Source organism: Myotis myotis, unplaced genomic scaffold (genome assembly GCF_014108235.1).
Source record: "Myotis myotis isolate mMyoMyo1 unplaced genomic scaffold, mMyoMyo1.p scaffold_m19_p_9, whole genome shotgun sequence".
Taxonomy (NCBI): Eukaryota; Metazoa; Chordata; class Mammalia; order Chiroptera; family Vespertilionidae; genus Myotis; species Myotis myotis.
This window is the reverse complement of record NW_023416401.1, coordinates 72,129,676-72,144,667: the sequence shown is the minus strand read 5'-3', so window position 1 is coordinate 72,144,667 and position 14,992 is coordinate 72,129,676. Positions and strand designations below refer to the sequence as shown.

General features: G+C 46.4%; 1 protein-coding gene across 14 annotated transcripts in view; it reads left to right on the top strand.

Moving 5' to 3' along the window:
- Nucleotides 1–14,992, top strand: part of TASP1 (taspase 1) — a 256,206-nt gene that overhangs the window by 197,175 nt on the left and 44,039 nt on the right. The window lies entirely within an intron of this gene.

The following is a 14,992-nucleotide window of genomic DNA, read 5'->3' as shown; positions in this document are numbered from 1 at the left end:
GACACCTTCATGCATCAGCCTTACTGCTCTTTGTCACTTCACATCTGTAAAATAAGGACATCTGCCATGTCCTCTCATAAAGCTGTGGTGAGGACAGACCAAATGAGTGTTTTTCAGATTTGCAGATGTTCATCCAGATGTGTGCTTTTGTGTCTAGCCAAATGCATCAGTGGGAATAAAACCCAGCCTGTCCTCCACTTGCCCTGGCCCAAACTTGTAGGCTACCTCTCCCATGGGGTGTCTTTTTCTAATTCATTCACCCAGAGGGGGTATTTTAAAAAATCTGCATAAAGGTACCACATAAACTAGCAGGGAGCCCTGTATGTTATTTTTTTTTAAATTGACTTTTAAATTTAAGTATACATACATGCAGAAAAGTGCACAAATCATAGCTGCAACTACTTGACAAATTATTACAAAGTGAACCTACCTATGTAAGCAGTACCCATATAAAAAAATAGAACTTAACTACAACTCCAGAACACCCCTTGTAATCCCTGCCAGTCTCTATCCCCTCCAGAGTTAACCACTATACTGACTTCTAACACCATGATTAGTTTTGCTTGGTTTTATATTTTATATAAATGGAATCATAGGATGTGTACTATTTGTGTCTGATGTGTTCAGTCAACCTTAAGCTTATTAGATTCATCCATCTTATTAGACATGTCATTAGTTTGTTCATTTCCATTGTTGTATAGTATTTCTTTGTATGGATATTCCAGTCTGTATTTATCCATTCTTCTCTAAGTATTTTTTATATGAGCAGTATAGGTAATGCACAGGTAGTTCAGATCTTTGTATCAAATTCCTTATAGAAAGTGTGGGTGGTGCCTGAACTATGTTGTATGATTGTTATGGATTGTTATAGTACAAGTCTCTTTATACCCTGAGCTTCTGTGAGTATAAAATAGAAGACTCAGCATTTCTTACGAGAGTAAACAGTATTTTCTCTATAGAAGCCCAAAGAGCTTTCATAGAATCTCTCCCCTCATTCCTCAAAGGAAAAAAAATGTACTTTTATATAAAGGGCCTCTTTCTCCACCTGGATTCTGACCACCAACCTCATCATAGTTTTGGTAATCTCTCTTTCTACCCATTATACTTGGTACTGATTTGGCTTTGGGAAATTTTTTTTTAAATGGCCACCTTTTAAAAAAACAAACAAGTCTATAATAATAAAAGCTTAATATGCTAATTAGACCAGATGAAGCCAGGGCTGCGAGGAAAATGCAGGTCTCGGATGCCTGCTGGTGGCTGGGTGCTGGAGGGAAGCCTGGGTCCTGGGTGCCAGAGGGAAGCCAGTGCTGGCGGCTAGGGGAAGAAAGACCTGCTCTTGCATGAATTTCGTGCATCGGGCCTCTAGTAAATAAATAAATGGCCACCTTTTGTTAAACTAAGGCACATTAGCTATTTGCTTCTTAATCATTGCTGAATCTTTTGAATATCTTTTCCAGTAGATAATAGGGAGTTTGGTTTTAGAATATGCAGAGGTTGTAGGTGGGCCTTCCAAAAGAACTCAGAATAACACTTGGTACGCGGAGTTGGGAGGGCAGTTATTAAAATTGCTTCATGGACTGATCCAGACAGAGGGTCACTTCTTTACTGAGCCTGGACTCTTGCCCATTAGAGTTAATCCTGAAGATTGTAAGGTATTTTTGGTGGTATATAGAAATGCATATTTAAGGATAACTCATAGAATTTTTGCTTATGTTAAATAGCTTTTATTAGCAAAGTTAGTAATTTTCTCTGTCTTAAGAAGAATGAAATGTAATGCCAATTTATGAAATAAGTGAAATTTGTTAAAGTGAACTAGAGGGATTGATGTTTGTGAGGTTAATCTACTACAACCCAGTGAATACTAACTAGTATCAACTCATAGATGCTCCAAACTACATGGTTGTTTACATTTTTGGCTTTGAAAAAGTTATGTATATTCAGTATGTAGTAAGAAAGCAAACATGGTACAGAAGGATAGGAAGGGAGACGGAAAAGTCATCTCTGCTGCCCCATTCTCAGAGCCACCAGTCTCTGGATCTGGTTATTCTCATGGGAAACACCTTCACTCTATGGGATGTATTCATGCTTCTATTCCTGGATTAGTCAGTAACTTATGCCTCTTGGGGGGAGGGGGATTAACACAACTCACACCAGTTCCACTCCCCTTTCCTCCTGACTTTTGTTAGAATTCTACTCTAGCTTGAAATTATGTTTTTTAATTTTATTGCTACTTTAACACACTATTTCTTGATTCATCAAATTTATATAATCAACTATCCCTCACCCTTAAACAATGTAAGAATAGGAAAGTTCATGTGCTCCTTTCTTTTTTCCTCCTTCTCTCACTCCCAACCCTACCTAACCTCTAGCAACCATACCATTATTTTCATGGTTATTAACATTTACATTCTGTTCTGTAGCTATACTTGTCTCTACTTATCTTTGATTAGAGGTTGATTCCCCAATTAGTAATCAGCATTGACAGTATCAAGATTGTGTAAATAGTATTCACTGCAGATCCCGGTAGTGGAGGATTATACCTATAAGGGAAGTGTCTGTCATAAACCTCTGCCTGCAAAAGGAGAATATTTCAAATGTGAAGCTCAGGTGGATTCTCCTGTGTGGCACCCTATCCATTGCCCCAAATCAGGCCACAACTTCATTTGCTTCATGTTTGGACCATGACTTCTCATTTATCTATACATATAAAGAGGTAATATGCTAATTGCCATTACAGTGTCCCCATAACGACCAATTTGCATATTGATGTGTGCGCAGCAGGGGCGGGTGGCTGGAGCCAAGTTCCCCGGGGTCTGAGGATATCTCCTGACAGGAGCCTGGACAGTAAAGAAGGAAGAGGAAGCGGCCACGGGGAGCTCTTCCAATCCCCCTGCACGGACACCCTACTGCAGCCCCCGCATCCCTGGGGGGATGGATGGACACCCTACCCCAGTCCCCGCACCCCCAGGGGCGATGGGGAAGCTGACCAGATGGGGAGAAGACCCAACCTCCGGGTAGCTGCAGCCCGCACCTCTGACTCCCAATCTCTTCCCCCGCCAGCCCCACCAGGGCACCCACAACAATAGCACACTGGCAACCACCTGTCAGCGCCCCTGAGGCACCAGGGCCCATGGCCCACTGCTCCTGGGCCCCCTCTGCTGAGGCCAGGCACACCTCTCCTCCTTACAGCTCCAGACCTGGATGGAGGCAGGCCTGAGCGGCCCCCCAGGGTCAGACTCTTGACTCCCCCCCCTCTCCCCCGCAGCAGTGCTGTCTCCCTGGAAGTGTGCTGAACCTGGCAGGGGGCACAGCTAAACCCCGCCCTCCTAGCCCATCTGGCTCCACCCTGGCCCTGCCCCCACCTGGCTCCAGGAGATTGGAGCCCCACCCTGAGCAGGTACCGCTGCGAAACAGCAACCTACAATTTAAAGAATGGCGCCAAGCGGGAAGGTTTGACAATTACTCCCCATTCAGCTTTGCTGCCTCCCTAGTGCCCCCCTAACTTCCTGCCCCACCGCCAGTGCCTCCAGGGACAACCACTGCTACAGGGCTGCTGGCCAGAGTCCGCCCCTCCGAGGCCTGCGGAACCCTCTGCAAAGCTTCCATAGCTACAGTCCCAGGAAACAATCATGCCCTCCTCCCCTAATCAGCACCTGCCACCTGTGAGGGTACCCATGGGCTTAAAAATAACAATCCCTTCCCGTTTAGACATCACTTACTTGATGAAACATTTCTAGGTTTATTAGCTCAGAACCTTCTCATGACAACCCAGGGAGGAAGGCGGAGAAGAGATTACAATTCCCATGGTATATGCGTATGTATTCAGAAATGAAGCTCAGAGAGGAAAAGTTTCAAGCTCACTGGTTCCCAAGGTGCAGCACACGCTCCACGGGGGGGGGGGGGGGGGGGGCAATTTGATTTTAAGTGGGGACAGTTTGAGAATGAGTTAAGAGTGATTTTTTGCATTTCTTCTTTTTCTATGGGGCCTCATCTACAGTGTATCCTACATAATAAAAGGCTAATATGCAAGTGGCCGAATGGTGGAATGACCGGTCATTATGATGCATGCTGACCACCAGTGGGCAGACACTCATTGCAGGAGCTGCCCCCTGGTGGTCAGTGCACTTCCACAGGGGGAGCACTGCTCAGCCAGAAGCCAGGCTCACAGCTGGTGAGCACAGTGGCAGTGGTGGGAGCCTCTCCTGCCTCCGTGGCAGTGCTGAGGATGTCCGACTGATGTCTTAGGCCCACTCAGCCATCAGTCTGACATTCCCCCAGGGCTCCTGGACTGCTGGAGGGTGCAGGGCAGGCTGAGGGGACCCCCCCCCCCAAGTGCACGAATTTTGTGTACCGGGGCCTCTAGGTGCTTTATAAAACTCATGGCTCCTTAATACTTAGTAGTATCTACTAACCAAGACTTCTCAGGCACCTTTCTTTCTTACACATCCAAATAAAACAAAATAAGGTCCAAAAGCCCTAGCCAGTTTTGCGCAGTAGTTAGAGCCTTTGCCCATAAATTGTTTGCAAGAGATAGAGCTTAATTCCTCTCCCCTGAGTGTCCCTACCAATGAATAAAAATATGGCAAAGTGACAGTGTATGACTTCTGAGAAGAGGTCAAAAGAGGCATTGTGGCTTCCTCCTTACTGTCACTGTTGGAACGCTCATTCTGGGAAAGGCCAACAGCCATCTTGTGAGGACACTCAAGCAGCATGTGGCATAAAAGTGTGACCTCCTTCCAACACCCAGTGAGGCATGGAGACTTTCTGCCAACAGCCTTAGCTCTGAGTGTGAGCCTTCAGATGCCTGCAGCTGTGGGAAGATTCCTTGATTGAAATCTCATGAGAAAGTCCTTAATTCCTCACTCACAGTAATCTTACCTAATAATAGACAAACATGCAAATTGACCATACTTTCGCTACACCTTAAGCCACACCCACCAGCCAATCAGAGCGACGATATGCAAATTAACCCAACCAAGATGGCGGCCGGCAGCCACGAAGCTGGAGCTAGCAGGAGGCTTGCTTGCTCCAGTTATGGAGGAAGCCAGCCTGCCACCAGCTCTGAGCTCCACTCAAAAGCAACAAAGTTTCAATTATAGAAGGTAAATAAACCCCAGATACCTGTCGCCATGGCCACGGAGCTGGAGCGAATAAAAAAAAAGGAAAGGCTGGGAGCTTCAGTCACTAGGGGGCTTGGTCCGTCTGAAAACAGCCATCAACCCCTCACCCAGGCTAGCTAGGCACCCCAGGGGACCCCCACCCTGAAGGGGGTTTGGGCAGCCTGAAAACAGCCATCAGCCCCTCACCCAGGCTGGCCAGGCACCCCAGTGGGGACTCCCACCCTGAAGGGGGTTTGGGCAGCCTGCAAACAGCCATCAGCCCCTCACCCAGGCTGGCCAGGCACCCCAGCGGGACCCCCCACCCTGATCCGGGACACCCTTCAGGGCAAACCAGCCGGCCCCCACGGGTGCACCAGGCTTCTATCTAATAATAGCCAAACATGGTAATTGACCATACCTTCGCTACGCCTCCCATTGGCTAATCAGCGAGATATTCAAATTAACCGCCAACAAAGATGGCTAATTTGCATACTGCAGGCAGGGCGGGACAGCGCAAGCTGCTATCCAGGCCCCCGTAGGTGACCCCAGGAGCTGCTTGCCTGCCACCTGGGACCGGATCTCGTCCCGGGCCACAGGCACACCGGCCTTGTAAGCCCCAGGAGCCGCCTGCCTGCTGCCCAGGACCCAATCCGGTACCAGGCCACAGGCAGGGTGGCCCTGCAAGCCCCAGAAGCCCCAGAAGCCGCCAGATATGGCAGTAACTCTATCAATAAGCACTCTGAAAGTCAGTGGCATAAATGCACCAATTAAAAGTCAGATTATGAGGGTGAATCAAAAACAAAACCCACTTTAAATATAAAGACACATATAGATTAAAAGTAAATGAATTAAGCTGCAGCCTGTTTTGCTCAGTGGATAGAGCATTAGCCCTTGGATTGAAGGGTCCCAGGTTAGATTCCAGTCAAAGGCATGTACCTCAGTTGCTGACTTGATCCCCAGTCCCTATCAGAGCATGTGTAGGAGGCAACCAATCAATATGTCTCTCTCTTTCCCTTCACTCTCTCTAAAATTCAATGGAAAAATATCCTTGGGTGAAGATTAACAAAAACAAAGTAAATGGATTAAGTAACATTAAAGAGATTATAAGAAAAATGTATTCCAAATTTTGTTAGTTGTATAATGGTTATGTTTAAATTATTAACACCTAAGAAATTTGGTGAAGGGTACATATAATATGCTGTAGTATTTTATAGTTTTTTTTTACATGTATGAGATTATTTCAAATTAAAATATTAAAAAATTAAAAATTAACAAAATATTAATTGAAATATATCTGCATTACATGAAAAATCTCCTAGTTGCTTCTAGCATAATTTATTAAATTGTGCTAAAATTTACAAGGGTTCAATTAAAAAATATCTTAATTCTAAAGGATATAATAGAAAATATATAATAGTGCAGTTATAAGCACTTATCTGAAAATAAAAATTTAAAGAAGTGAATTTAAAGAAGGGATTAGCCAAAGAAAATATATGCACAACCCATGGACACAGACAACAGTATGGTGATGGCCAGAGATAAGTGGGGGGTAAGAGCTGGGTAGAAGGGGAAAAAGAGGGGAAATAAGGACATCTTATATCCTATCTAATAAAAGAGAAACATGGTAATTAGCTGTACCTCCACTACCCTTCCCATTGGCTAATCAGGGCGATATGCAAATTAACTGCCAGCCAAGATGGCGGCCGGCAGCCAGGCAGCTTGAAGCGAACATGAGGCTTGCTTGCTTCAGTGACGGAGGACTCCAACATTCCCCGCCTGCCGCTGCCGGCCTCTAAGCTTGCAGTTTGAAACATTGTTACAAATATAGAAGCTAAACAAAACGCCAGAAACCTGCTTTCAGCCAGCCGGGATCTCAGAGCTGGAGTTAGAACAGTGTTTCGATCATAGAACCCAAACAAACCAGATACCTGCTTTCAGCAGCCGAGGCCTAAGAGCTGGAGCCAAGTCTCAGAGCTAAAGCTGGCCAAGAATAAAAAAAAGAAAAATGAAAAAAAGGAGCGGTTGGGAGCTTCAGTCACCCGCCAGCCTGAAAACAGCCCTCATCCCCTCACCCAGACTGGCCAGGCACCCCAGTGGGAACCCACACCCTGAAGACACCCTTCTGTGACCAGCTGCAAACAGCCATCAGCCCCTCACCCAGGCTGGCCAGGCACCCCAGTGGGGACCCCCACCCTGATCCAGGACACCCTTCAGGGCAAACCAGCTGGCCCCCACCCATGCACCAGGCCTCTATCCTATATAGTAAAAGGGTAATATGCCTCCCAGCACCGGGATCAGCGGAGCCGTGAGGCCTCCTGGCACCAGGATCAGCGTGACAGGGGGCAGCGCCCAAACCCCCTGATCGCCCTGCAGCTCTGTGTGTGACAGGGGGCGGGGCCACAACCTCCCTATCCACCTTGCTCTGTTGGTGACGGGAAGGCGCCCCAACCCCCTGATCAGCCCTGCTCTGTGCCTGATATGGGGGAGCTCCCCAACCCCCTGATCACCCTGCGGCTCTGTGTTGTGACAGGGTGCGGCGCCCCAACCCCCTGATCGCCCCTGCTCTGTGTGTGACAGGGTGCGGCACCCCCAACCCCCCCCCCCCCCCACGGGCCCTGCTCTGTGTGTGACGGGGTAGAGCCATAACCTCCCCATCGGCCCTGCCCTGAGTATGACAGTGGCGGCGCCCCAACCCCCTGATGGGCCCTGCTCTGTGCGTGACAGGGGGCTGCGCCCCAACCCCCTGATGAGCCCTGCCCTGAGTGTGACAGTGGCGGCGCCGCAACCCCCTGATCGGCCCTGCTCTGTGGGTGATAGAGGGCGGCACCCCAACCACCCCCCACGGGCCCTGCTCTGTGTGTGATGGGGTAGAGCCATAACCTCCCCATCGGCCCTGCCCTGAGTGTGACAGGGTGCGGCACCCCAACCCCCTGATCCGCCCTGCTCTGTGTGTGACAGGGAGCGGTGCCCCAACTCCCCTATCAGCCCTACTCTGTGAGTGACGGGGGAGCTCCTCAACCCCCTGATCGGCCCTGCTCTGTGCATGACAGGGTACGGAGCCCCAACCCCCCGATGGGCCCTGCTCTGTGAGTGACAGGGGGCATCGCCTCAACCCCCTGATTGGCCCTGCTCTGTGCATGACAGGGGATGGCGCCGCAACCTCCCCATCGACCCTACCTTGAGTGTGACGGGGCGGTGCCCCAACCCCCCAATTGACCCTACCCTGAGCGTGACTGAGGGTGGCATCACAACCTCCCAATCCGCCCTGCTCTGTGCATGACAGAGGGCGGCGCCCCAACTCCCCAACAGCCCTGCTCTGAGCCCGACCAGGGGCTGCACCTAGGGATTGGGCCTGCCCTCAGCCACCCGGGAGCAGGCCTAAGCCAGCAGGTCGTTATCTCCCAAGGGGCCCCAGACTGCAAGAGGACACAGGCCGGGCTGAGGGACCCCCTGTACCCCCGAGTGCACAAATTTTTGTGCACCGGGCCTCTAGTAATAATAATAATAAAAAGGCTAATATGCAAATTGACTGAATGGCAGAATGGCCAGTTGCTATGATGCGCACTGGCCACCAGGGGGCAGACGCTCAATGCAGGAGCTGCTCCCTGTGGTCAGTGCACTTCCATATGGGGAGTGCCACTCAGCCAGAAGCTGGCTCATGGCTGGCCAGCGCAGTGGTGGTGGCAGGAGCCTCTTCCACCTCCGTGGCAGCACTAAGAATGTCCAACTAATGGTTTAGGCTTGATCCTTTGGGGGCCTAAGCCTTTAGTCGGACATCCCCTGAGGGCTCCCTGGCTGCCAGAAGGATGTCTGACTGCAAGCTTAGGCCTGATCCCCTGGGGAGTGGGCCTAAGTCAACAGGTGGACATCCTCCAAGGGGTCCTGGACTGCAAATGGGTGCAGGCCGGGCTGAGGGACCCCCTCGCCCCGAGTGCACAAATTCTTGTGCACCGGGCCTCTAGTTCTATATAATAAAAGGGTAATATGCAAATTGACCCTAACAGCAGAACGACTGGGAATGACTGGTCACTATGACACACACTGACCACCAGGGGGCAGACACTCAATGCAGGAGTTTCCCCCTGGTGGTCACTGCGCTCCCAAAGGGGGAGCTCTGCTCAGCCACAAGCCAGGCTGACGGCTGCCAGTACAGCGGTGGTGATGGGAGCCTCTCCCGCCAGCTCAGCAGCGCTAAGGATGTCCGACTGCAGCTTAGGCCTGCTCCCTGCTGGCAAGTGGACATCCCCTGAAGGCTGCTGGGCTGCCAGAGGGATGTCTGACTGCCAGCTTGGGCCCAATCCCCCAGGATGTGGGCCTAAGCCAGCAGGTGGACATCCTCCGAGGGGTCCCAGACTGCAAGAGGACATAGGCTGGGCTGTGGGACCCCCCTGAGTGCACAAATTTTTGTGCACCAGGCCTCTAGTTGAAATAATAAATGTTTGTTGCTTGAAACCGCTAGATTTTTGTGATAATTTATGCAGCAATAGATAACTAATAAACCTTCAGAATCCTCTCACTGCCAAATGGCCCTCTAATTTGTCTAACAATCTACAATGACAAATCAGGATGCTCTATTGCATCTGTAGGCAATTCAGACTGTCAGACTTTAGCATGTATCACTGAATCCTGGTCCTCTTCCTTGGAGCCTCTGGGACAAATGTGATCAGTGCCCTCCACTTTGCAGGCCCTAGTCACTCATTTCCATACTGTCTCCTTACCACCTCTACTCATCTTCCACTTCCATACTTCCACCAGACTTCTCTCTATATAGAGAACCCAACTATGGTCTGAAAAACAAGTGAAGTTAGGAGAAAATCAGACTGTCCTGAAGCAGAAAGGGAAAAATAGAGAACTTTACCCAACTGTGACTTAGAGAGCTACACCAATCCCAGGATCAGAGGGATGATAGTGGTTAAAACAAGAGCCATATAAGTATATGTAATTAGTTTGTTGTATCCCTAAGTAAATTTTGAATAACTTCCTATAAAAATATATATATTCTTTATCACTCTCATGCTCTCTACGTTTATTTCTTCAGTGAGGTTGCACACACATACACACTCACAGTCCTACCTCAGTTGCTCATTTCCCTACAAGCAGGATGGGAACTACTTAACTTGATGGGAAATACACTTCCTTCATATGACCCCAGAACACGCTTTCAGTGCTGTTTCTGACTGCTACTTGTTTTTCTCCACTCATCTGTGAAGCCCCAAGTTCTGGCCACTCCAAATTGCTTAGTCTTCTTCCAAAGTGTCATTCCCACTGCCCCCCCAGTAACTTTCACAAGCTGTCACTGGTGCTTGAAATGCCCTGGGCCAATTACATTCCTTCTTTAAGACCTGCATCAGAAGGGAATCTGCCTACAATCCTTTGGAAGCCCTTCTCCCAGGTGATTTGTTCCTTCCTTGTGTTCTTTTTGCAACATGCAGTTGGCACTCACCATGACACATCCTAGTCATGTGTTAAAGTGTCTGCTCCTCCCTCCAGGCCAGCACATCTAAACTTTTTTTCTGAAATCAATCATTTCAAAGGAATAGTGAACCCTAGTAACTCACGTGGACGGTACAGGGGTTTGAAATATCTTTTCCATTATTAGAAGATTCCACTGCCTTATAAGACTCGTACCACCAGATTGTGAATCATTTGAGGACAAGGATTATCTCGTATCCAAACTTTATACTTACCCTCCATAGTAGGCTCCCAATAATTAATAGATGAATAAATTAAGCACCAAGTGGAATTTCCTTATTTGATAATGTAGCAGAAATTTTGAAAGAAATTGGCCATTCTTTTAGGAAAAATGAAAAGTCACGTAAAATAACCTCACAAGCTTTCAAAAACAAACAATATGGGTAGAAAGTGTTGGATAATGATGAGTGCACAGGAACAAGAAGACAGTTTGGAGACAGTTTAAATGGATCGCAGAAGACAGCCCCAACAAACAGCCTTGTAAAAGGACAATTTGGATGTGAATGTGTTTGTAGCACCCGTCCCACCACCTCCCACCCCCCAGATCACAAAATGCTGGCAAAGCCTAGCCTACAAATCACTGCTTTAATGCAAAGCAAATGCTTGTCCCTGGAATGAAACAGCTGAGAAGAATTAATTTTCCCTGCTTTTAGAGAAGAAAAACCAATATATTTTTACCTGCTAAAGTACAATTACATGTGCTTTCCAGGCCACTATAGAAGTGCTTTATTGAGGCCACTGTATATAGTATGGTTAATAATAGTATAAATAAATACACATTCGTTTTAAGCTTGTGATTCAATACAAGTAATTAGAATGTATGCAAATATGTAGCAGAAGAAACCAATCTCACTATATGGGTACATTTTCTCTCTTGTAGCCTGCTTTCCCTCTGCTGTGGGGAGCCTGATAGACTTTGTGAACTTCAGCGGTACTGCCTTAGAGTGATTAGTAGGAAGCAGTGAGCATGGAGATCAATGAGAAACAGACTTCATGTATTTAAGGGAAATTTTAAGCAATTCAGAATAGGAGGCATAGGGACCCTTAAAAGGGCGAAAAGGCTGTTTGACCAGCGGCCTTTGTGATAAGCCTATGGTGGAATCCTTCATTTTAAATAGATTTGAGGCCCACAGTTAAGCCAGTGCCTGATTATCTGGTGAGCACACATGGTAATTTTTACTTTCCCTTGAAGTTACCCTCACCTTACTCAGTCAGGTTCTTGCAATCTAGGTATATGTTCATGATTCTGACAATGGAGTTTATACATAATATTCCAAAAATTTATATGGAACCAAAAAAGATCTCGAATAGTCTCAGCAATCTTGAGAAAAGAACAAACTTAGAGGTATCACAATCCCTGATGTCAAACTATACTACAAGGCCATTGTAATCAAAACAAAGTGGTCCTAGCATAAGAACAGGCATATAGGTCAATGGAAAGGGCAGAGAGCCTAGATATCAACCTACACCCAATTGATATTTGACAAAGAAGCTAAGAGTATACAATGGAGTAAAGACAGTCTGTTCAATAAATGGTGTTGGGAAAATTGAATGGATACATGCAAAAAGAAAAAAGAAACTAGACCACCAACTTACACCATACACAAGAATAAACACAAAATGGATAAAATAATTAAATATAAGTCACGAAACCATAAAAATCCTGGAAGAAAGCATAGGCAGTAAAATCTCAGGCATCTCTCATAGCAATATTTTTACCGATATATCTCTTAGGGCAAGGGAAATAAAGGAAAAAAATAAACAAATAGCACTACATCAAACTAAAAAGCTGCACAGTGAAAGAAACCATCAACAAAATGTAAAGGGGACCCACTGTATGGGAGAACATATTCACCAACAATACATCTGACAAGGTGTTATAATTTCCAAAATATATAAAGAACTCATACAATTTAACACCAGGAAGACACACAATCCAATTTAAAAGTGGGCAAAAGACCTGCATAGATACTTCTCCAAAGAGAACATACAAATGGCCAGTAGACATGACAAAATGCTCAGAATCCCTAATCTTCAGAGAGATTAAAACCATAATTAAAAAAAACAAACAAAAAAACATAATGAGATATCACTTTACACCTACCAGAATGGCTACCATTAATAAATCAACAAACAACAGGTGCTGATAATGATGTGAAGAAAAGGAAACCCTCGTGCACTGTTATGGGAATACAGACTGGTGCAGCCACTGTGGAAAATAGTATGGAGTTACCTCAAAAAATAAAAAATGGAACTGCCTTTTGACCCAGTGATCCCACTTCTGGGAATATATCCTAAGAATTCCAAAACACCAATTGGAAAGAATATACATACCCTTATATTCATAGCAGCATTATTTTTAAATATTTTTTTTATTGATTTCAGGGGATGGGAGGAGAGAGAGAAAGATAGAGAATGAGAATCATTGATCAGCTGCTTCCTACACACCCCCTACTGGTGATTGAGCCCACAACCTGGGCATGTGTCCTGACTGGTAATTGAACTGTGACTTCCTGGTTCATAGGTCAATGCTCAACCACTGAGCAACATCAGCTGGGACATGGCAGCATTGTCCTATATAATAAAGAGGTAATGTGCAAATTAACCCTCACACCCTCACAAGATGGCTGCCTACAAACAGGTCAGCAGGGGTGTTAGTGAGGGACGACCAAACGACTGAACAAGCAGGCTGTGTGGGGTGACCAGGTCGGCAGGGGGGTGGTGAGGGGTGACCGGGCAGCAGAGGGGGAAGTTGGGGCAAACAGGCTGGCAGGGGGGCAGTGAGGGATGACCAGGCTGGTGGGGGGAGGGGCAGTTAGGAGTGATCAGGCCAGCAGGGAGGACGCAGTTGGGGTCGACCTGGCCGGCAGTGGGGAGCAGTTAGGGGTGATCAGGCAGGCAGGCAGGCAGGTGAGCTATTAGGAGCCAGCGGTCCAGGGTTGTGAGATGGATGTCCGACTGCCAGTTTAGGCCTGATCCTTGGACATTCCCTGACGGGTCCTGGATTGGAGAGGGTGCAGGCTGGCTGAGGGGACCCCCCCCCCCGCAAGAATTTCGTGCACTGGGCCTCTAGTTTATAATTATCTGGAAACAGCCCAAGTGCCCATCAGTAGATGAGTGGATAAAAAGGTCTGGTACATTTACACAGTGGAATACTATGCAGCTGTAAAAAATGGAAATCTTATCTTTTGCAATAGCATGAATGGACCTGGAGGTTATTAAACTAAATGAAATAAGCCAGTCAGTGAAAGACAAGTACCATATGATCTAATTTATATATGGAATCTAAAGAACAAAATGAAATGATGAACAAACTAAAACAGAGGCATGGATATGTGAACAGAGTGATAGCTGTCTGCAGGGAGTGGGGCTGGGGACAGCTGGGGTGAGTGTGTGGACAGCATGAAAGAAGGTGAAGGGATTAGCCAAAGAACATATATGCATAACCCATAGACACAGACAACTGTGGTGATGGCCAGAGGGAAGGGGTGGTGGTGGTGGGTGGTCATAGACAAAGGGGGGGAATGTGAACACCTGTAATAGTGTCAACAATAAAAGTAAACTTCAAAAAAAGAATGTAATATATTTGTAAGTTATAAAGGACAATAATAAAATGAGCACCTGTGGACCTGCCATTCAGCTTAAGAAATTACCCATAACTTTGAAGCCCCATGTGGGCCTGTCTGCACTTTACATAAATGGTATATCTATCATATGATTTCCTCTACGAGAGTTTTTGCAGTTTCTTACATATTTAACTAAAAGAATAATGAGTTCCTTTATCATTCTAGACTTTGCTCTGTCAAGTCAAACTGTTCTTCAGTTGCCAATTAGAGCTTGAATGGGGTGCTCCCTCCCCTTTCAGAACAGGCAAAGTTCTTTATCAAGTACTACTTTTGTCACTGTTACCAAAATTAGCTATAGTTTAAAGTTTTTTTTTAATGTTCAGTTGAATTGGTGCTTCCCAGAACATGAAAAAGATAAAATGTCATTTTTTTGTAAGTTAAAATTCTAAACCATCTTTTGGTTTTACTGGCATTAAAAATTGGGCGAGCATGTACAAACACAAACACTTCAAAGGAACTTCATTCTTGAGGCCCCAACAATATCACTTATTTCCAATTCATGGCACATGCCACGGTGAGCTCTTGTGACTAGGCTTCTGCTGGGCTCACACAATCATAAAAATAGCCCTCAAAGAGAAGGCAAATCAGCTATTAGGATGTTATTAGGAAAAGAGGCATGTATGGATGTTCATCTGCTGTTAATAACTTTCCTTTAAAATACAACTAAAACGTTGGTCTGTAAGAGGGTTCAGTGTTGTGCATGGATGCTCATTTCTTTAGTGCCCCAGCAGTGCTTTGGGATTGTTACAACTTTATTCTCATTTTAAGAGATAAGCTGGCATTTTGCTTCTTTAT